We start from the raw sequence: 23,221 nt of genomic DNA on the forward strand, positions 1-23,221 counted from the left end.
GCTTTTATCATGGGTTTCACCCATTGGTCAACAAGTGCTGCAATAGGGTGGGTTTTGACCACTGTGTTGAAACAGTGGGTCAGAAGGGGGTGGTATGCACATCTTTATGGATTTTCAGAATGCCAAAAATAGTGGGAATGATACTCTTAGGCTTGGCAAGAAATTTAAAAATCTCTACATCGATATGCTGGTCCAGAACTTACTCCTCTAAATAAGAGTGGAATATATATCTGCATTGTGTAAAATGTCTGACATCACAATTGAATAATCATGCATCTGAAATAAAACACCACCACCTACTCTGTCAGGCTTCATTAGTCTTGTTTTGCTATCTTTTCTGAATAAGTCTAAAAGTTATTTTTCTTTTTTGGTAATATTATAAAATACCCTTTTATTCTGAGAATATGTAGTGTATATATCCTCCATAACTGCTTTCTCAAATAATTGGATGGTAAGATGTAGGGGTGGGTTAGAAGTACTGCATGTCTTTAAGTGAACACTTGTAACTTGATGCAGCCTGACCATCAGTATTGGTCTTATCATAAAAAATATGTTAAAGTTCAAAATTCTTGTGAATAACTTTAAGTCCATCGATGAATCTGCAATGTCATCTCCCCTTGTGGGAATAAATTGAAAATATTTTAAAAATAGTGTACAATTATCTTTAGTAATAGTGTAATAGGTGTAATTATAAATGTTAAAACCTTTGTATGAACAAGTGGCACCATCCTATGCAATGCTTATCTCCTCATCTTTCCTCCTCCTCCCTGCTTGTGGTAGTTCTTCTGAGGAGAATAGTAATGGGCTTATTGGGGGTACTGCCCTGAATGTAACACCTCTTTAGACTGACTTGCTAATCTTTCTGAGCATCTTGGTAACTGAAAATCCTGGGGGTCAGTGGAAAAAGAGTCCAACTCTTCTATGTTCCTAACTTGTCCCCTACCCACATCTCCCTAGGGACCAGGGAATAATCAATATTGGATGCAAATGCTACTTCCTTTTTGTCAGGATTTGGGGGGGCACTTGTGGGAAGGTATAAGCCCTTTTACTGTTGTATTGTTTAAAATCCCTGTCTAATTTACATTTCTTCTTTAAGAATATATTGTTGTACCTTTATCCACCTTACTTAAAATTCTCTCATAAAGTGCTTATACTCAGAAAACAACAAATCATTTAGTATTAACTGGTTCAAACCTCACGTTCTGCACTTAAGACACCTAGAAAGGACTCATTGTAATTAATAATTTGTATCAATTCTTCCATGTTTATCAAAAAAACCTAGAAAAATTAGCCAACATTTCACCATTATACTGCAACCCAAAAAGGAATTTGTACATATGTAAGCTCTGTGGTACAATATTTAACTTAACACATTTCTTTAAGTAACTATTTTCTGCTTGAATGCTATGAAATTTGTTGTCTCTTTTCAAAAAGAAAAATGTTGTTCCTTAAACTGGGAAAGTTCATGTTTTGTCCTGTATTAACATTATACACATTGGAATCTCCTGTCACAACAGTTTGAAAGTCAAAAGTATTTTCAAGTATGTTTTTGAAGCAGAGACGGGCTATTAGTAAAGTTTAACATTAAATGTAAAATGGCCATTTTGCTGAGCAGTTATAGACAACTGTGTAACAAGATTAAATGAGAGCAGAGTACCTGTTACTTCTGCAAAAGTTCTTGTCATGACTGCATTTAGACAATTAGTAGGGGTTTTGTGAATCTAGAAAGTCATTGACACCATTGGAAGCAGTAGTAGCTGTGTGTTGTTGTGCCAATCCATTTTGCATGTATGAGCCAATAATGATAAAACTTCCCATTTCAGAACATTTCAACCATGAAAAGACAGTCATATTTCTGTCATTGCAAACCACCAGTATCAGTCAATACGCATAGTCTCTGCAAAGGTAAAAGCCATCTGAATAATTCCACATTCAAGAGATCTGTAACTAATGAAGAGGCTGCTACTAGCAAACAACATTATATTTCAGTGTTTCATCTACAAATTCTGAACCTGCTGCCCTTGAAGAATAAATTGCCTGTGTTACATTAAAAAAATGGTAAGCTGTTAATATTGCCCTAGGGAATGGACGGCATACTGACAAAAGGTTCATAGTTAAAAGGCATCCATCCAAAGGAGGACACGCTCAGGACTGCAGCACCCAACCCCACTCCCTTAAAGTACAACGAAGCATCAGACATCCATTTACATATTGTGGGAGCAGACTACTGCATCAAAGCAAGTATGCTACCTGCTGTCTTATTAACACTACTTTCAAACTCTTAACACAAACAGTAATGCCATTTGCTAAACAAAGTTGCACACTGAAAACAGATGTCATGAGCAGCAGTAAACGTCTTTTCCCTTGAAAGCAACAGTTCCTTGAAAATGTACCGAAATTATGTGGCTGGTAGTTCATGTAGAGGATTCAGGCTTTTGTCTCCTGAAACTAAAGTACAGTGTTTCTGTCACCCCTAACAAGACATTTTACACACACACACACACACACACACACACACACACACACACACACACACACACACACACACACACACATGCACCCACACACGCACATGCACATACAAACACAGACACACCAGTTCACTTCTTAGTTCTAAATAAACCATATAACTTTCATCCAGAAAATCCATGCTTTTCCAATACTTATTAAACAAGATTTTCAAGGCAATATAAAAATTGACACTGATAAGGAGGGTAGATGGTGTTATATAGTCTATACCAACCCAGCTATACCAAAACCAGCACTAGTGCTTAATATATACGCTCCATGCAATAACCAACAACACGTTATCATGTCATTATACTCTTTACTATCAAATTATAAAGACAACCTCATCATTTTTGTTGTGGATTGGAATACATATCAAAATCCAGATAAAGATAGGTCTAACCCTAACAAAACATACAAGAAACAAGCCACACTAGCAATCAAAGAACTCAAACATGACTTCAAATGATGTGATCCTTTCAATTACACTGTAGGGGACAATAACACAGAAAATTTCACCTTCTACTCACCAAGTCACAAAATGTGGTTGAGCTTTGATTTTTTTTAATGATCTCGGAAATATTCTTCAACATGAAAGCAACAACTCATACACGTGCCAGATTCTACTCTGATCACTCTAAAATAACACTATCAATTGAATGGGATAATAAAAAACAACAACCTAAGAGAGGCTATAATTGGTCTCTGAATTCCAATCGCTTAACAAAAAATGATGTGATAGAAGGCATTAATTCACTCTTAAACTCTTTAATTTCAAATCTAGCAAACACACATACACATTTAGTCATTGAATGGGCTTCAATGAAAGCTCAAATTAGAGGATTTCTGATTAACAAAGCAACACACTATAAAAAAACTATTCTCCAAAGAAGATTCAAGATTAAAAGAGAAAATAAATAAACTGAAATTGAAGCTAATGTCAAATCTTGACAAAAGCACAGAAAACCTATTAACAAAAACACAAAAAGAGCTATATCTATACAAAGCAAGAAATCTATCATTCTATGATATTAGAACCTTTACTAAATATGCTGAGACTATTCAAATGCCATCCAGGACTTTAGCGAGACTAATTTCTCTACACAAATCCTTACCCATTATAACAGAAATCTGTTATGAGAACAAAACATATACAAACAATCAGGCAATAGTAAACCTTTTTAAACAGCTTTACATTCAAATCTATGGAGATCAAATCTTATCACTGCCAGAAATGGACAGAAAAGCTTTCTTACAGGATATAGCCTTCCCTAAATTAGATTCTAACGAACCCAATTTTATTAAATGAAATCATCGACACAATTAAAAAAACTAAAAATAAACAAAGCTCTAGGCCCAGATGGTCTCACTTTAGAATTTTACAAGTGCTTCATTATACCTGTTGCTAAAATACTACATCATGTACTAAACTATATAATAAACAATAAAATAAACGATCTACACTTTAATGCCTCAACATATTTATATTGAAAGAACATTCAGATCCTAAAGACCCCAATAGCTATAGACCAATTTCACTACTTAATATAGTCACCAAGATTCTCACTTCAATTCTCACTAACAGATTAAAGAACATTATAACTAATATCATATCACCAGAACAATCAGGATTCTCCCCACTAAGACAGACTAGTGGTAATACCTTAACTCTTGAAGCCATGATGTTCTTTGCAAACATAAAATAATTACCCATATACTCAATGGTGGTAGACACACACAAAGCATTTGACAGAGTTAATATCTCTTTCCTACTACAACTGTTACCCTATTTTGAATTCCCTGACAAATTAATTCAAATAATTAAAATACTATATGAAAACCCTTACACCAACCTATATGTAAACAGAACCATATCAAACAGAATTAAGATAAAAAATGGCACAAGGCAAGCCTGCCTTCTATCCCCCTTCTTATTCAATCTGTATCTTGAACTGCTATTCTTGTACGTTAAACAGAAGACATATCATAACCCACCTTCTGTCTTTAACTCTAAAATCTTTTACACTGCCTTTGCCAATGATTTAAACATTTACTGTACTACCCCTAGTTCTGACATACCTAAATTACTAAAAGCATTTGAAAATTTCTCAGTTATATCTACCTATAAACTTAACTTAAACCAAACCAACATCTTCCCTCTACGTCCCCCCAAATTACTATCATTATTCCCATTTTTAGACACAATTGAGATAAAAGATTCAACCAAATATCCTGGAATTACATTCTTTCAAAACAAAAGAGACTTTTATCAAAATAATATATAGGATAAATGGAATAGAATTATACAAGACTGCAATAGATGGAATAATCTCAAAATACCTTTTCTAGCCAAAGTCTCGATAATCAAAATTAATATTCTCCCTAGAATAATTTATGTATTTATGAATTAACAAGTGATAATACACAACAAATTTTTCAAACAAATACATACATTTTTGGACAAATTCATATGGGAACATAAAACGAGAATCTCATACCAAAAACTTTCATTACCGCAACTAAAAGGGGGCCTAAACTTACCAGATTTTGAACTATACTATATCATTATCAATAGCAGTAGAATTCTAAGGATAGCAGAATATACCCTTTGCATAATACATGGACTCCAATGTAGTTGAAAATATATTATAATTATATCAAATCTCTAGATTTTAATCCTAGAGCTCTGCCTTTTTTAACCAAAAAAGAAATAACTGCTCACAAGATCATGGACTCGCTAAAACCCTTCAAGATCATGGACTCGCTAAAACCCTTCATTATTATACTTCAAAAGTTATCTCCCTTGATCTTGAGATAGCAGTGAATATCCATCAGCCAATCCATAATAACGCAAACCTGAAAATTAATAACTCAATGATAAACCTCAATAACTACCTTTATTAAAAGACATGAGAATTCAAGACCTTTACCCTTACCGTAACTATGCTATACAAGAGCTAAGATCTCAACTTAACTTACCAAAATCATACACAGTTACCATGAGACAAATTAAAGAAATATGCTCCAAACACCTTCAAAATGCTAAATTAATAGAGGCAGATATAAACATATGTGAAGCAATATGGAATATATTGCTAACCACTGGGAAAATGATATCCAACACATATAAATTAATATCCAAGATTAAATTCCAGGACACCACACTCATCTCTAGCTATTGGTGAAAAAATAATGCATTAATAACTGAACAACAATTAAACCAAGCCTTAACCCTAACGCTTAAAGCAATACCTCTGAAAAAACTAACATACACTCAACTCATTATTAACAATAATGCTTACCTTACTCCCCTAGTATTACACAAATTCAACTCATCTAAATCACCTTACTGTCCATATTGTGAATCACAGGAAGCAGATCTAATTCATATGTTTTGGAGTTGTAAATGTGTATTTAAACTATGGAACTCACTAAAAATCCAACTACAAAAACAAGGTTATGAAAAAACAACACTTACTTGGGAATTCACACTCATTCACATCATACCTTCAGATATACCCAAAAACAAAACAAACAGTTATATCACATTATTTCTATTAATAAAACTATGCATTGCTTCCAAATGGGGGGACAGACTCAACATAAACTGGAATGATTTAAAAAAAAATCATTTAGACATCTACAGGTCCACAAATAGGTAACTGACATGAAGAGTGATACACTGAAGAAACTAGAAAAGTGGGAACAAACCTTTAACTTACTAGTAGCATAACCCACCCTCTTTATCATACGGACTTTGGTCTTTACACGCATAGTTACAGTTCTAATACATAAGTGACATTGTGAAAATAAGAAATATCCACATTATTCAAAGCTCACTGATTCACCTTGAAAATAAAGTATATGCCACTTTTGTACAGTTGTAAATAAGTTGGGTGTTTATGTATGAATCGATTCTGTGTACCTGCAATTCTTTACCCAATGTACATTATCATTGTTTTACTGTTTTATTTTGTCTGTATTGTTATGACTTGAAAAACTAAATAAAGAATTTTGAAAAAAAAACCATGCTTTTCGCTGTTCATTCAGTTCCATTTCAAACGTCCTCCACTCTGTCCCAGTGATGTACGCGCAGATACTTCTAAAGATATACTCTGCATGCATCCTTAAAGAAGAAATGTAAGTCTGTGGTAGTCCCCTGGACAGTGGAGTATAGGTGACTGCCATGGCCACTTATGGCTGGATGCAGCTCAGAGTATAATAGTTAGTGTTATTTACTACAGAACAGCAAATCAGCAAATTTCAATGATGCAAAAAAAATGAAGTGGTATCAAAAAGTAATTAAAAAAAGAGACAATTATTTCAGTTTATGTAATAAAACAGTAGCAAAACCAATCATAGTAGTTCAACTAAACAGAGACAGAGAAAGCAGTAAATTCTATATAATCTACAGCATGAGTGAAGAGGTTGTCTTACCATTTGTAGACTAGGCTCTTGCACATGTTAAAACCACTTTGCTTTGCTGTATGAGAAGAGGGTGGTACCATTGATGCCATACCTTGAATGACCTTTCCGTGTGGTCTTGGGGAATCAAATATGGTCTTGTACATATTCAATCGCACATTCAGAAACTGGCCCAGCATGTTCAAGCTGTATGTTTGGGAATCATCCAGCATATCTTCATTGCATTCTTGAAATTCTTCTGACCAATAGTGACAAGGGTACACTTGTCCTATGATCCAAGGGTACAGATGTGCCATGCACTCTTTCAGGTGCAATATATGGTTGATATATGTTCCAGGTATTCCTTAATAACTTATGATGTAACCTGATCCAATCAATGATTTGCTGATCTTGGTTAAAAAATCATCAAAATCTAGGTACGTTATACAGAATAAAAACATATCACACCGACACAGCCAGAAGACATAAGTCTCTTTTTTCTTACTGCCATCTCTCTTCTATGCTGCCTCAATCGTCACTGACCTTCAAGACTCATAATAAAATAGGCAAATTTGTAGAAGACTATAGCAATACAACACAGCATTGCCTATCCCTCAGAGAATTAAACTAGTTAGAACAATCACACCACCTAAATGCTAGATCTCTGTCAGCTAACTACAGTACACAGACTTGTCTACATGCCAGAAATTTGCCCAGTCCTTAACAACTTAATATCACATTATGCCAGCAATAGAATTTTAATTTCTAGAGAAAAATCACTGATCACCATAACCAAATCATCTAATAGTGCAGGTGACTGACTATATTCAAATAGTGTATCTTAACTATGGAACCACATCCCACTACCAAGGAAATCCATGTTGAATGAATGCAGACTCATTTAAAACACATTAAAACTTTGCCTGTTAAATTAATGGATCTGATCTTGTATATCTCCAGGATAAATTTATCTTCAGTCGGCCATATTGTCAGACTATTTCTCTTCATTCAGGATTCTATGCCTCACAACTTGTATTTTCCAATACTTGAATAGTGTCATATATATGGCCATATATATAATTATCAATGAGCCTTCTTTATACACCATCTCATGAACACAATATTAACAAGCAATCTTGGGTATTACTAGTACTTCTATTGTATTACATTGGGTTGAAATGGTTAGGCTTAAAACAACCTCCAGGTCTATAGCCTGATAGTCACCTATTATCCTATGATCCTATGAACATTTTCTGTTCTATTTACTTCCCTCACCTCCATCTCTTTGAATTCATCAGAACTAATCACATGATCTGTTATCTGTTTTGACAAACCAACTAATACACTGCTTCATATGCTCAAAGTTCAGCATATATTAATGCATAACTATCTTTTATACTGCCATAGTTTGCCTTTATTCCGCAAGAATGTAATCTCATTAGCAAATTAGTATGCAGTTGTTAATGTCTATTACTTAATGTTTGTTCATAAATACTACAGCATGTTTAAAAGTGTTTGCAATATGTCTGAACTTTCCCCCTAGGTCTCTGGTGAAATGTTTTTTTGACTGAACCCAGTCAGACACATCCAGTAAACAAAAATAAAATCAATAAAATAAAAATCCTTTAGGCCATAATATACTAGACATGGATGCTGTCATAGTTATTGCAAACAAATATTGTCTTATCAGTTCATGCCCTTGCAGTGCCTGGAGTAGCTGAAGTTGATTTAAGTAAATTGATAGTTCTGCAAATCATAGCATTTCTGTAGATCATAACATAATTTGGGTGGACTGCACTAATTTATACCTGCCTATTTCACCAGAGCGACATCTATCAGTGATGTCTCTAAATCGTAACACTTGTGCTTCTTTCTTCATTTGCATCTACTGCCATTCCATAAAAATGCACAGCATGACATATACTGTGTTCTCATTGAAATTCTGAGGAATGCAGCTGGGATCTGCTGAATGGAGCAACTGAAATTTAACTATTACAGTAATATATTAAATCCAAATTGCAGTGCCTCTTTACCCTAAGGTAGTTTCAGAGTTATAAGTTTCAGGAATGTGGTGGGCTGCACTCCCTAATGTGAGTGGAAGAAAGTTTTCTGGCATTACAGTGAGTTTTATCATCCACTTGCATTTCCTTGGCAGTCACACTTTAGTTTTTGTGTTTAAAGGAACCCACAAATAATGGCTGTTTCTCTTTCAAAAAGGAAAAAAAATATCTGGGCCATATAGAAGGACTTCTTGACTACAGAGGAAACATGGTGATCGAATGACAGAGTTTTCTATGCAAGTATCCAGGTGTCATATCACCATGTCTATCTGAAGACGAGTGTCATTTGTAACATATTAAGTGGAATTTGTGTTCTTGTTGAGTGCTTCTCTGCTGCACTTTGCTGCATTCAACTTGAGACCATTTTTGGTTGTCTGAACTGAAATGTTATGGAAATTTGAATCTAGATACTTTATAAATAGGCCTTTAGAAGTATATACATATACATTCAGATTTCTAGATCAGTTAATGACATGTACCTTGTAGGATGTTGCTTTAAATTTGCTTGTTCACACCAGAACAATGTATTGGTTGGTTTTAAATGTGTCTCAAGAGGATATTTAAACTAAGAGCTGTTTTTAAAATGCATCAGACATCTGAGGAAGTGGGGTTACCCACGAAAGCGCTTGTGTTGAATAAAGATTTTTATATTGGATTCTACAGCCATCTCCAAGTGCTGGTGTTTTGCTTTTTAATCTGCTATGATGTGTTATATGGCTCTGTGTATAAAAGTGGTGTGGTTGATGGACCATAATTATCTGGGTATACAGAGGAGTCACAGATGCTGTCCTTCAGGCATCAGGCCCAAACTCAGTTAAAATTTTGAGCTTGAATAGTTTAAGTAAAGGATCAGATTGTAGAAATGCAGCACATATGAGAATGCAGTGTTGTCTGCTCCTATTCAAGTATTATCTTTCTCATTTGAAAGAGGTTATAATAATTGCACCAAAGTGGTTTCAGGAGAAACTAAATTTTCAGTAATAGTGGGGCAGTGATGTAGTTTAGGTAGGGTGAAGTTATTACTAAATTTGTCCACTAATATATTACCTATAGCCTTTTAATGAGAATGTGTGATATTATGTAAGAGCTCACTACATTATTGGTCATGTTCTTTAATTATCTGGCATAATTAAGGAAAGATTTGGAGTTTAGTTTGGTAATTGTAATCAAAATGTGGCAGCCCTTTCACATGGGTCATAGAGGGGGTGACAATATACAAGTTGAAGTAGGTTTTATTGGGGAAGTCCTTAAAGGCAGTTTCATTATGTGATGAGTGATATCAGTAATCATTAAGGAAGGCCTGACAGAGAGGATAATGATTTGTGGCTACTTTTAACCACAGATGAGGAGACATGGGGTAGGGCATATGTAGGAGCTAGGATAGAAAGAGCCAGGTCAAGGATATCATACTTGCTAGTGGGTAGTTTTATAATATGCTCCAGTAGATTGAAATTAACAGTAGGAGAGGCTGAGCATATTGAGTTCTAGAGGTGTGAGTATGGCAGTCAATGTTTTGGTAATGGTAATCTTCTAGCAAGAAGGCTTTTGGTTTGATATTTAACCCCTTGAGTAAGATTATTTCCATGATCTTTGAGGGGGGGCATTGCTGGGGATCTGTAGCTAGCGATAAAATATTAGTTGGATTGTTACTGGTGAGTTATATCTGTAGGAGCTCAATTTTAGAGTGAAATGAGGTGATGGTATTTCTGACTGATATGGATACTCCCACAGTCATTTGAAGGCCTGAAGGCACGATGCACACTAACCCTTTATCAGTATCTACACAAATATGAAAGTGGTCAAGATGCCAGAGACCCTTAATCTGGGATATCTTTTGTTTAAAATCCTAGTGTTGAATAGAGACTCCATGATTTTGTTTGATTTGAGCTTGCTGTGTTGGAATATCCAAGGGGACTCTGCCTAAAAAGGCCAGGATACAAATGCCCTAATATGAAAGATGTACACTATCCCTGGCAGCACAGGAAGTCTTATCTACCATCTCATCCCAGGCCGACACACTCTGGATTCCCATAGAATGGCATCAACTATTTAGCCAGTTGCTACTGACTAATATCCTGTTTTGTTATCTAGGCATCATTCTAGGTGAAGACAAGACACTACTCAAGACCAGAGTATTTCCTGCCACTTACACAAGCATAGAAAATCCTATCATGTCTCTTGTAAGGTTTACCATTAATAAGGTAGGTAAGCTCTAAAAGCATTTTTACTGAGCTGGGATCCTCATTTTGTAAACACATAATAAATAATACAACTGTGTACAGAAAGTAACAGCCAATAGTTACAATGCATTTTTCTACAAGAGAAGGGTGCCAACTTGTGGTGAAGGAGAAAAAGATGCTAACCTAAATATTAGGTATTGTTTTCAAATGGGAATTTCAAAATAATGTATAGGAGAAAAAGGAGGCTAAATCCTTGATGGACTGACAGTTGCTTAGCTGCTATATGTTGTTCTATGTAAAGCCACCACGTGCAGATCTTCAGTTAATATCCAGTCAACTCTGGTTAAGAATCTTCTCCTGTTGCATACCTCTGCTCAGCTTCTAAAAACATATACTTCAGTCATCTCTACTGATTTACTGAAGTGTAGATTACTTCTCAAAGCTATAATTTGATGCATGTGGTCCTTTTTATTCTGTGTTATAATCCCTTTATTTTCCTTATAAGATCTGCAAGAATAAAGGCAGTTAAATCTTTTTTCATCCTCTGGAGAAGGAGGAAAAAGCAAACAAAATGAAGGCTTTCCTCTTTGTTCTGTAATCATTAAGGAAGCCTTTTTTTGAGAATTAATTTGATTTTTCACTCATTTTTTTCATTCTGTGACACCTTCATGAGCCTGAACAAGTAATCAGAAGAAGGTGGACAGCTAATCCTGGGTAAGATACAATTCCACTGCATGATATGCACAGTGACACTAACAGATAAAATACATACAGACACACAAAGACTTGTGTAAATTAGGATAATTATTACTTTACATATTAGCAAATGTCTGGTTGTGGGTGAATATGTAATCCTTGCCAAACTGCAAGTAAACCCACAAATAAGGGCAAACAGACTCATTAAAAAAGAGCCCCAACAGGAAACTGAAACATCTACAGGCAACTTAGGATGAGCATTAAGTTTCAAATTACAACAACTTTGGATCTGGGACAAAACTGGAAACCCAGTCAAAAAGATAAAAAGTTCACATTTAAATATCATGCAGACTTATTGAAAACAAGATACCAGCTTGAAAATAAACATGATAACCAAATGAGGCAACAATGCTATTCACTGCATCACTGTATCACCATGATCTGCAGATACTGGAACTGTGTTCTGTTACAAATTATACAATGACCCCCCATTAATATTCTAAAATGTGCACGCTGATTGGTTAGCATGCCTGTTGTAAATCAGACTTATACTAAAGGAAAAAGGTCCTGTCACCTGGACTTTTTCCATTAGTATAATTTTTTTTTTGTGTGTTGGACAGCAATGGAGAAGAGAAGAGCTCAGTTGCTGTTATCTTGCTATGTTAAACTAATTTAACATAGTGAGTTATCTTAAAAAAAAGCAATGGAGATCTTCCTTTCTCCGTTTCGTTTTTAAAGCTGTCTCACTATGTTAAACTCATTTAACATAGCGAAACAGCTTTAAAAAAGCAACGGAGAAAGGAAGATCTCCGTTGCTTTTTTTTAGGATATCTTGCTATGTTAATCTCTTTTAACATAGCGAGACACCTTTTAAAAAGCAATGGAGAGCTTCCTTTCTCCGCTGCTTCCACACACAGCTCTGATGTACTGCGTAACCATACGCATGTGCAGTACATCAGAACTGCTGCAGAATACTAAACAGCTGTGGAAGGGCAGCAAGGAGGCATTATACAATGCCATTATTTAAGAAAAATAAATAAATAATGTAATTGTATAATAGCAATAACCCACTTCTGGGTGTGGGTAATGCTGGATTTATCCACAGTTGTCTTTATTTGGCCACTCTGGCTTCGCCCTTGTGACCAAACCACACCAACTGTGGGTAAATCCAGCATTACCCATACCCAGGCATGGGTTATTGCTTAATTAGATTATAACAGAAGATAGAATATGTCATACTTCTTTGATCCTATGGTGCTGAGCTATTTAGTTTAAAGAGATGTTCCTTAACTCTGCAATAAGCCAGAAATGTTTGTGAAGATACAGATAAAAAATAAATTTAAAAGAAAACACCCTAGTAAGGGATTAAAAACAGAAGAAAAATTTTTTTTAGCTATGCTCTTTTCTTTTCTTTTTTTTTTTTTTTAAGGAATGGCTGATAATTTTCAAGGCTGGAGTTTAAAATAAATGATTGCTGAATCTGAACAAACTTTTAAAACTAAGACGCTCTTTGGTTTAGTTTGTTTTCATTTATACAAATGTATGCTTGCTTATGCCTAAGTGATGGTTTAATAAAGATATTCCTTTTTTAAAAAGGGGTGGAAATTTAATACTTTATCTAATGTTGCTAAGGTATTATGATATATAGCAATATATGCGAAGCATAACGTTTGCTAATTTTAACTTGTTAATACAGTTTGATTACTTTTATATAAATCTAAATGGGTCTATGTCACAAGTGATAATTCAATAAAGGTGTTTAAAAAAAACTAATAAGCTTGCAATGGACAATTCCTGTTTGAGAGAATATTTCCAAACAAGGATTGTTCCACAAGAATTAAGCATGTTTAAGTTTCCTAATGGTCTAAATGGTTTAGATGTCATGTATATTAAATTTTTGAGCATGTTCGATCAACATGGTTTTGGATAGATCGAGTTATTTTATTAAGTGGAACAATAAGATAATGAATCAATCAATTACTGATGTTGCAAAATTGAAACAAATCTATTCAAAATGATTTATTGTTTGAAGACTATAGTTCTACAGTTGATAAAATATTTTCTAGAACTTATAACAAATGTGACAATAATTTTAAAAGGAAGCATAGGAAACGTTTAAGGGGCATCGAGCAATATAACAACAAAGTAGCTTATCCTGATTTGAAAGTGAGGAACTCCCCCAAGTTTGATGGGTTGGAGGGGGACAGCTCTGGAACTAAACATTTATTCAGAGAAGAATATAATGAAGTGGATGAGAGGGAATTCAGAAGATATGGGAATAAAAGTTTTTGCAATGAGGAGCAACAGCCCACTGTTTATTTTCAGAAATTTCACCTAGAATGACGGTCAGAAAGGATAGCAAACTGTCAGGTTCAATACAGGGATACATTGGCCAATAAAAGGCCACCCAAAAGGACTTCACAAACTGGTAAGGAACAGGTGGTTAAGGAGCACAAATGATGAAGGGTGTAATAGAATACAGATATTGGGCATTTCTTTAGTCTAGGAATGGTTTTAACATTGTTAACTACAGTCAATTATTCATTACCTTGGAACACTTTGCATTGTTGGAAAAATGTTTTAAATTTATACCAGCCAGGCAAGCCGTTGTGGCAGATACCATTTTATAGTTTAAATTATATGTAAGGAAATTAAATTTAGCTTTGTACTTCAGTAAAAATAAAGGCACTTCAAAGAATAGAGTCATAGATAGTTTATGAGAAGGAGTGTATTAACCTACCCCACAGACCCCATCTTAGTAGCTTTTTAGACAGCTGTCTTGGATGATATTTACATGCTATACAAAAAAACAGAAATAAAAGAAGCAAGTTTAATTTTAGTAAAGAACAATTTAATTTATTAAATATTTTTATAAATAGCAGGTCAATAAGAATCATGAAAACTGATAAGGGTGGAGGAGTGGTTATTTGTGATAGTATTGATTATATAAGCAGCATGTTTAACATTTTACAATATTCTGACTCATAAACTATACTTTCAAGAAATAAAGTTAACATAATCTATAGACACATGGATCTTTATTTAGAAGAACTTTTGATAGATAAAATCATGCCCACAGTTTACAATTTTTAAGGTAGAAAAACCTTTAATTCCAACAATGTTTGATATTCTAAAACTTCACAAAGATGTGCTAAAACCTCCCTATAGACCTATTCTTTCCACAGAACGCTCCAAGACCCATTGCTTAGGTACTTATATTGATAAAGCCTAAAAACCCATTTATAATGAGAACCCCATTTACTGAGGGATTCTTGGAATTTTTTGAAAAGATTGGCACCAGAAATATAGGTTCATTCAGTTGGCTTTTTCACTATTGATGTTGTTGATCTCTTTAATTCCATTCCTGTGGAAGGGGGTTAAAACTGTTCCTTGATATTTTGATTGAATGTGATTTTCTTTCAAAGGCTTTAGAATTCTTATGGATTTAATGGATTTAGTACTAAATAACAATTTCATCTTTTATGAGGCTGAGATATTTAAACAATGGAAGGGAGTTGCAATGGGGCACCAAGTACTCCCATTTATGCTAATGCTGACTTATTGGCATGGGAAAAAAGTACAATTTTTTTATCCAAGTATTTTATGTTTATCAAGCAGTATCTGAGATTTTTGGATGGTATATCCAACCTATGGACCAGTCCAAATGAAATTATTAGGGAATTTGTGGAATACTAGCACAGTTCTAGCATTTTTTTAATTTACATATACCTTCACCAGGAACATTATCAATTATTTAGATGTACATTTGGAGAAAACATTGGTGGACTTCAAAGCAAAAGTTTATAGGAAACCCACCTTTTGCAATTCTTATCTGCACTTTGCAAATTTGCATCTCTTTGTGTTTAAGAAAAATCAGGTATGGGGCCAAAATAAAATGATGGCAAGTTTGAGTGATTTGAAAAGTGAAATGACAAAACTTAAGAGAATGTCCATGGGGAGGGGGATATCCTGAATCACTGATTTATTAATATATTGTTGAGGTCAATTGTAGCTGGGGAACCAAATTTAAACCCCAACTGGGAGATGGTGTACAGATGGTCATGGATCCATCCTGGAAGCTACAGGGCATAATAACTGTTTTGAAAGGGCTTGCATCATGGCTTATCATTAATTGTCAGGAAATATGTACAATATTATAAAAAAGATAACTGGAAATTTTTGAGGAGTAATGATGAAGTAGTTAGATTTATAGGTATTGAACCATTATTCATTAACAAGACCATATTCAATTAAAAAAATCTTTTGGAATGAAAAAATGGGAAGACACTTGTAAATATTAAAAAGGGAACCGACAAGTGTGGAACCTGCAAACAGTGTCCCTAGATCTTGGAAGAAGCTAACATCACCCTCAACAGTGCTTTAAATTCTAAAATATATATTTAAAAGTGGTAACTGTGCAATGGAGGGTAATGTTTATTTGGCAAAATGCTCAGGGTGTGATGCATTTTACATTGGCAAAACAGAGAAAACTTGGAGAAAAAGAATATGCAAGCACATTTATGACATTTGCAGATTGAATGTCAATAACACCCTCATTAGACACATAGAAAAGTGTTCCCCAAATGTAATAGATTTTTTTTTTTGGTATTATTGAAATTGTGAAAGGAATCCTTGGAGGGGCAATTGGGAAAGTTTCTTAGAAAATAGAGACAGACTATTTGGCAATAGAAGTTGAATGCAAATACCACCTCCACTGGATTAAATGACAGCTTAACTCTAAAATCTGCCCTGAAAATATGTACAATGAAAATGTAATATAGTCAACTTATAATTTTAACAGATGTCAAAAAAATACTCAGGGATCTGATAAAGAAGCTAATGTTTATATATGTTGTCCTGATCAAATATTTAAATGGGACCATTTTTTTTACATTTCTTGATTTTTCTGTAAATATATTACGTGTGTGTGTGTGTGTGTGTGTGTGTGTGTGTGTGTGTGTGTGTGTGTGTGTGTGTGTGTGTATAGTTCTGCACCTTTTTATTTTATTGTTATCTTATGTATGTTTTTTATGATAGATGTAACACATCTATGATTAAGGAACAGGAGACCAATGAACATTTTTAAATGTGTATTATGTTGTGTGTACCACTTTAAATGTCCTTCTTTCCTGTGCTGCTACTTGAATTTAATGAGTTTAATTTTTAATTAATTATTTAGGATGAAAATACGGGTATGTAAGGGAAGACATACATTTTATAAGTATTCTGATGAAGTCCCCTGAGTGGGACCAAAGCTCTAAACCTTAGTTTTTATGTACAGTATAAATTAAACTTTTGTTTACTTTGTCCTGGTGTTTACCACTTTTATTTGTTTATTTTAATCCTTATATGATTCTTGACATGTCTGGCAATATGGCCATTCTCTTAGCCAACACTTGCCTGCCAGGAATGATTTATAAGCCACTTGGAATCCCCTCGAGCTACCACCCTTACTGGTAATTATAATGACTTTGTTTAGATGACTGCTGAGGAATCAGCATTTGCTATACAAAGAGTAAGAATGTCTAATTATGGTGTAGCCCTTAATCCTTCCCTATGTCTGATGACATCTTTGTAGACTAGGAAGACAATGAGGTTTGTCTGAGGAAGCATGTGCAGTCAAGGTCCGGGACAGCTTGCACTTCCAATCCTACAAGCCATACATGGCTGGTCATTAGACAGACCTGTGCGACATCCACCTGCCATACACATAATGCTTTCTCTCCCATGATAGGTATGTCCAAAATCTCCTTAACTTCCCATCAAGCTCCTGAGCTGCTAATCAAATATGGGTCACCTGGGCTGTAATTAGGGCTTTACAACTTTAATTCACCAATAAGACCCAGAACTAAGTAAAAATGTTGATGGATCATGTTCTGGAAAAAAAAGTAAAGATGTATTTTATTTTATTTTATTTACTCTATTGACATTTGATTACCAGGAAAGACTGGGTAGATGCCCATTTTCAGTAGTGGCCTGGGAAGAAATGATCCAAAGTATTACAAAGATATTTTAAAAATAATAATTTTACAGTCTGCAAAAACAATACAAAAACATCTAAATTTTAAATAATTATACCAGATTAGACATAATGAAAATAGATTGGTTACAAATAGATAGATACAACTTATATGACAATGATTTAATATTTAGAGAAAATTTTAGTCACATTAGAGAAATGGCAGGTAAGTTAGTAGAATGCAAACAGGAATTGCAACATAAAGTGGGAGAAAAAAACAAGCCCGGAGATTCAGCAAATGTCCATGTAAGAATAACTTATTCTTGCATGAAAGGCACCATTCCTGTGCTGCATGGCAGCGCACCATGCATATTCATGAAGACACACTGCCATGCTCTAAAATGGACAGCATTCTGTGCATGAACGCAGGGGATGTGTCTGAGAGCAGTGCTTTCAGTATAAACACATCCCCTGCACTCAATAATTGCTGTACGGCAAGTTAATAATAGCGAGAGTGTCGTCGGACACCATTACTTGTCAACTGGACAAGAAATCTGGACAACGCCATAGTAAATAAGGGACAAATGTGAGATATTGCTCTTGCAAATGTATAAAGTCAATAGAATGACAGGCTTCACATTAGCGTGAAGTCCACCAAGGGTATGAAGTGTAAAACTCAAATGTCTGTCATTATTTCCTAATGCAGTCCCTAATGCTTTGCCACTAATCTGCCAGAAAGCCACAATTGTATGAAAAATGGACCAAAAATATGACAAATATCTGGACATTCTGTGACAATCTGTAAAGTTGAGAGGTATGGCAGACACTGTTAGTGTCCATGGTGCATACCTCTCAATGCAAAGCCTGTCATGTCATCACCATTTTAAAAGCATAGACCCCCCCACCACAGATAATGTTACAGAAATTAATGTGCATACCCCTACAGTACAAAAATAAAACACAACATTTTAATTTTTTTCAGTCCCTAATAAAGTTTAAATGTAGCTAAGCAGGTGTGTGCATCACGCAGCTCTGCTCAGCCTAGCTTACACATCATAAAGAGCTAAATAGGTATATATGTCCAAACATAGCAATGTGGAAATAGCAAAGTGGTTAGAGTGCTTGCTTTGTAAGTAGTTGTTCCTGGTTTTATCTCCAGTAAAGCCAATTAACATTTTACATGTGAAAGCAGTACATAATTTATTTTTTTAACAATTAGATAGTAAATAACTTATATCTTTTAACCAGAGTAGTGTAGTAGGTCCAGATGTGAGGTGTCAGTGTAATAAATTGTGAAACCCCCATTTCATAGGTTCATAGGTTCATAGGTTAGTACTAAGCTAACTGCCCTTGTGAGCCATTTTAAGCTTAGCCAATTATCCCTTGTGAGACTCGAACCCTGCACCTTGTGTTTGTAAGGCAAACACCTTAACCATTAGGTCACCCTCCCAACAAAAGTGCCCCATACACTATAGTCACACAAGAATAAATGCAATGAAAGCACATTGGGGGATGTCAGGGAAGGTAAACAAAATTATAATATGTCAGGAATGATGAATTAATACCATTCAGTTGATAGTCTATAAAATAAAACATAAGCAATGCTAAGCTTTGCACAGCTATGCTGACCAGATGTAAGCATTGCTTAAATATGAATGCTAAGCAATGAGTAGCCCAGCTAAGTGGATTTGCCCATTGGTAAGCACTGCTGAACCTGCCCCTTAAAGCACTGCCAACCTTAGCTAAGCAGGTTTGCCCTTATCTTAGCTTAGCTCAGCATATTCAAAACCGTCTAATCATGGCAAAAGGTGGGAAATCAGCCGGATTTATACCTCACAGGTAGGAATACAGCTCATAACTGTTTGTAGCTCCCCACTGCAGGCAGTAGGGCAGGTGCTGGAGAGGGCATGCATTTTTGGGTGCAGCACTTGGGCATACAGGAGTCCAATGTCATGGTAGAACTCCTTGTTAAAAATCATGATGTGAGCCTGCTGCAGGACCAGTACCAGGGCACCCAATATAAAGTGGAGGCCTGGAAAAGTCCCACCTGTGACCTCAGCAGTGCCACTAGCATCCCTCAGACTGGTGAGCAGGTCCAGCACCACTATGCTGACTCAAAGCGGAGGAAGAGGGAGCTCTTGGACCAGTGGGTCCAAGAAGCATGGCAGAGTGGTGATGTCTCTGGCATGTATAAGTATTCTTATCAGTAACTGTTTCCCAAAGTCCAGCTTGTGTATGTGATGGATAGGTATGCATAAACATTTCTATATCTTCTTTACAGCCCCAGCTGAGCAGGCTGCAAACCAGGAAGACCATGCCAGCAGGTTGCAAAGGCTGCATCGTGAGGCTGGTGAGTAACACCCTAGCTTGTAGTATTCATAGCAAATAAATATAAAGGAGTAGAATGTCACCTGGCAGTATTAATAATGGGTATGGTTTGTACTGAATAAACCAAACAATATTACATTAATTGTCACATATAGGGTATATAAAAATAAAACTGTAACTGCCTATCAATAAAATTCAAAACCCAGGACTGGTTGTGTTTACTGTGGTATGGTATGAATTGAAATGTGTACAGGTTATGCATAGCAATTATAGCTCTGAAAGCATTAAACAATCAAGTCTCATCTGACAAAGTTAGTGTCTCTGTAAAACACAAGATTAACTGATTTGAAAAATGTCATCAACCAAGATCAGATATCTGAATAGTAATGTTGTGTTAACCACTGTTTTCCACACTCTGCTATGTCAAAAGGTATGTATAGGAACATATGTATTAGAATGTTGTAATTACAAGGTCAGATTGTTCAACAAAGAGAGAATGAGACAGAAATCATTCAAGGAAAAGACAGCAGTTTATCAATTGCTCTTTCTGATGAAACACAAATGTTGTGTATTTTAGCAGAAACAGCCATGGTTCAATTCCTGGGAGTGGTAGTTAGATGTATGCATAATTTCAACTAGGATTTTGTGAATATTTGCAAAAACAGTCAGGTAGTGTTAACAAACATTCCCTCCACAGGTCTTCCAGGTAGGAGAAGGTATAAGTAGCTATAAGAAGGCTGTAGTTATACTGTGTCCAATACCCATGGTCGAACCCCAAGGCTGCAAATGACAGCAAGATAAGTACATACACCAAGTGGTCTCCCCCAAGAAATATTCAAAAGTGTCATGCTGTGAAAGCTACTGGTCCCTGCTACCAACAACCAGGGTGACTGATAGAAATCAAGGCAGAGTATGGCAGAAGCATGCACCACACACACACACACACACACACACACACACACACACACACACACACACACACACACACACACACACACACACACACACACACACACACACAGTATGAGTGCACATATCTAATCCTGACTATGTGAATATGGGCAGAAACAGTCAGGTTGTATTAACAAACATTCCCTGTACAGGTCTTCCAGGTAAGAGAATGTATAAAGTAGCTATAAGAAGGTTGTAATTATACACTGTGTACAAACACACCATTGCCCAAACCAAGGCCATAGGTTGTTGTAACAAAACCTGTAGAGTAATGATTAGAGCAATGATCATTAAAGCTATGACCACTGCGAGAATCTACATGTGTTGACAGCTATTTCTCTCCCCCACTTTATCTTCACCAATAATCTAAACACTTAAAAGAATGGGTATGTTTTCCACCAAACCTACTGTTGGGACATGTGTCCTATTGTTCTACAAATGTTGAAATATATCCAAATTAATGCTCCATGTTCAAATACTATCATTGGTCGCCTGTTGCTATCAATGTAACCTGCATGCCGGTATAATGCCCACTGTGGTTCCATATATGCATGTATTCTGTTTGCTATGCAAATGTTCCAAATCTGTTATTTTGGGTTAATGGAAATACTCATGTATGCTGTTATAACTAATCCTGGAATGTGTTTACCATTACTAACCAATATATGATCTAAAACTGCAACATCATAGCATGTCTGGGAAGGCTGATCCCAGTGGATCCACCTCTCCTGCCTCATCTGGCCGTGGCACTGGGCCCCAGCACATCTGGGACCAACCCTGCAACCTCCTCATCTGCTGGTCCTGCACCACCATTGGATGGAACTGCCTCAGGGGATGGGGCTCCTCCCCACCCCTGGATGCCAGCTCGGACAGGATCCTGTCAGCTAAAGCCAGGTCCGGGGTCTGGTGCACAGCGAGCTCTGGAAGGAATTTGGAGATCTGCTATGCCAGCTTGAGGGCCACATGACACATTTAGTAGGTCAGCCTGTCCCTTCTGCTCAGCCCCCAGCACAGCCACCTTTGGGGCTGTGAAGGTGCAGTGCTGATTGCCCATGAGTGGGGACCTCAGTCCCACTGTATCCATTTGGGGGCTCATGACCTTCCAATTACCAAATACCCCTCCCCATCCAAGGTGTTTACCCCCCCATGTGTCATATACCACCCCTGTATGCTGTCTTGTCTGTCTTCCTACCCAACCTACCTCCCATAATATACTTACTATCCTCATCTTAAAAAAAAAAGGGCAATCTGTCCCCCTTCCAAAAAATGTCTTCCCATACATAGTTGTCCATTTCGCACATATGTCCACTGGATGCAAGTAATCTGGTCTAACTGGCTTCACAACACATTATTGTTGTCCTCACTCCTCTCTCAGGGGGTTGAGTGTCCAAATTTACCTCAAAATTCAGCATATATGCACAACTGTTGCTGTAGAAGAAATTGACACCTATGGACCTTCCCTACACCAATCCTGCATATCCCTAGCTATCTTTCATACTGTATTTCCCTCTTCATGCCCCCTTTTTCACTACTTTCCTACCACTCCCTTTTTCTTTTCTTTTAAAGAAATTAGCATGGGATAAGTGGGCAGGAGTAAACATTAAGCAGTAGTAAGTCTGCTTGCATGGTGCTGAGCATTGCCTACACAGGTTAAGCATTTTAAGGCTCTCTGTCAGCATAGTTAACTGGAAGTTAGCATTGCTTACCACCATGCAAACCCACTTACAACTGCTTAAAAGTGCCTTAATCACTCTGTACCCAACAGCTCTTGTTCTGCCCAGCAACCAAATAATCAGCCCTTGCAAGTCTTGAACCCAGAACGCTGCCTACCATAGTCACAGCAGTATACCACTAAGTCATCTGAGTTGCAGATATGTTTGATGTTTTTTCAAACATATCATGCAGCAGAGTCATTTAACAGTAGGGAAAAGGTTTGTTATCATTAGTCATGTGTTGTACATAGATAGGTTCATAGGTGTGTACTAGGCTAATGACCCTGGAGCCTTTACAAGCCTAGCCCATAGGATTGCCACCCAACCTTAGTTTCTAGTGCCTCTGTTGAGTAGACCCACTGGAGTGATGCCCAGGGTGAATTTTCTATTTCCCATCAACTCATGAAGATTTCTCTTGAAAAG

This window comes from Protopterus annectens, chromosome 3.part0 (assembly GCF_019279795.1).
Source record: "Protopterus annectens isolate FY-2018-M chromosome 3.part0, PAN1.0, whole genome shotgun sequence".
Taxonomy (NCBI): Eukaryota; Metazoa; Chordata; order Ceratodontiformes; family Protopteridae; genus Protopterus; species Protopterus annectens.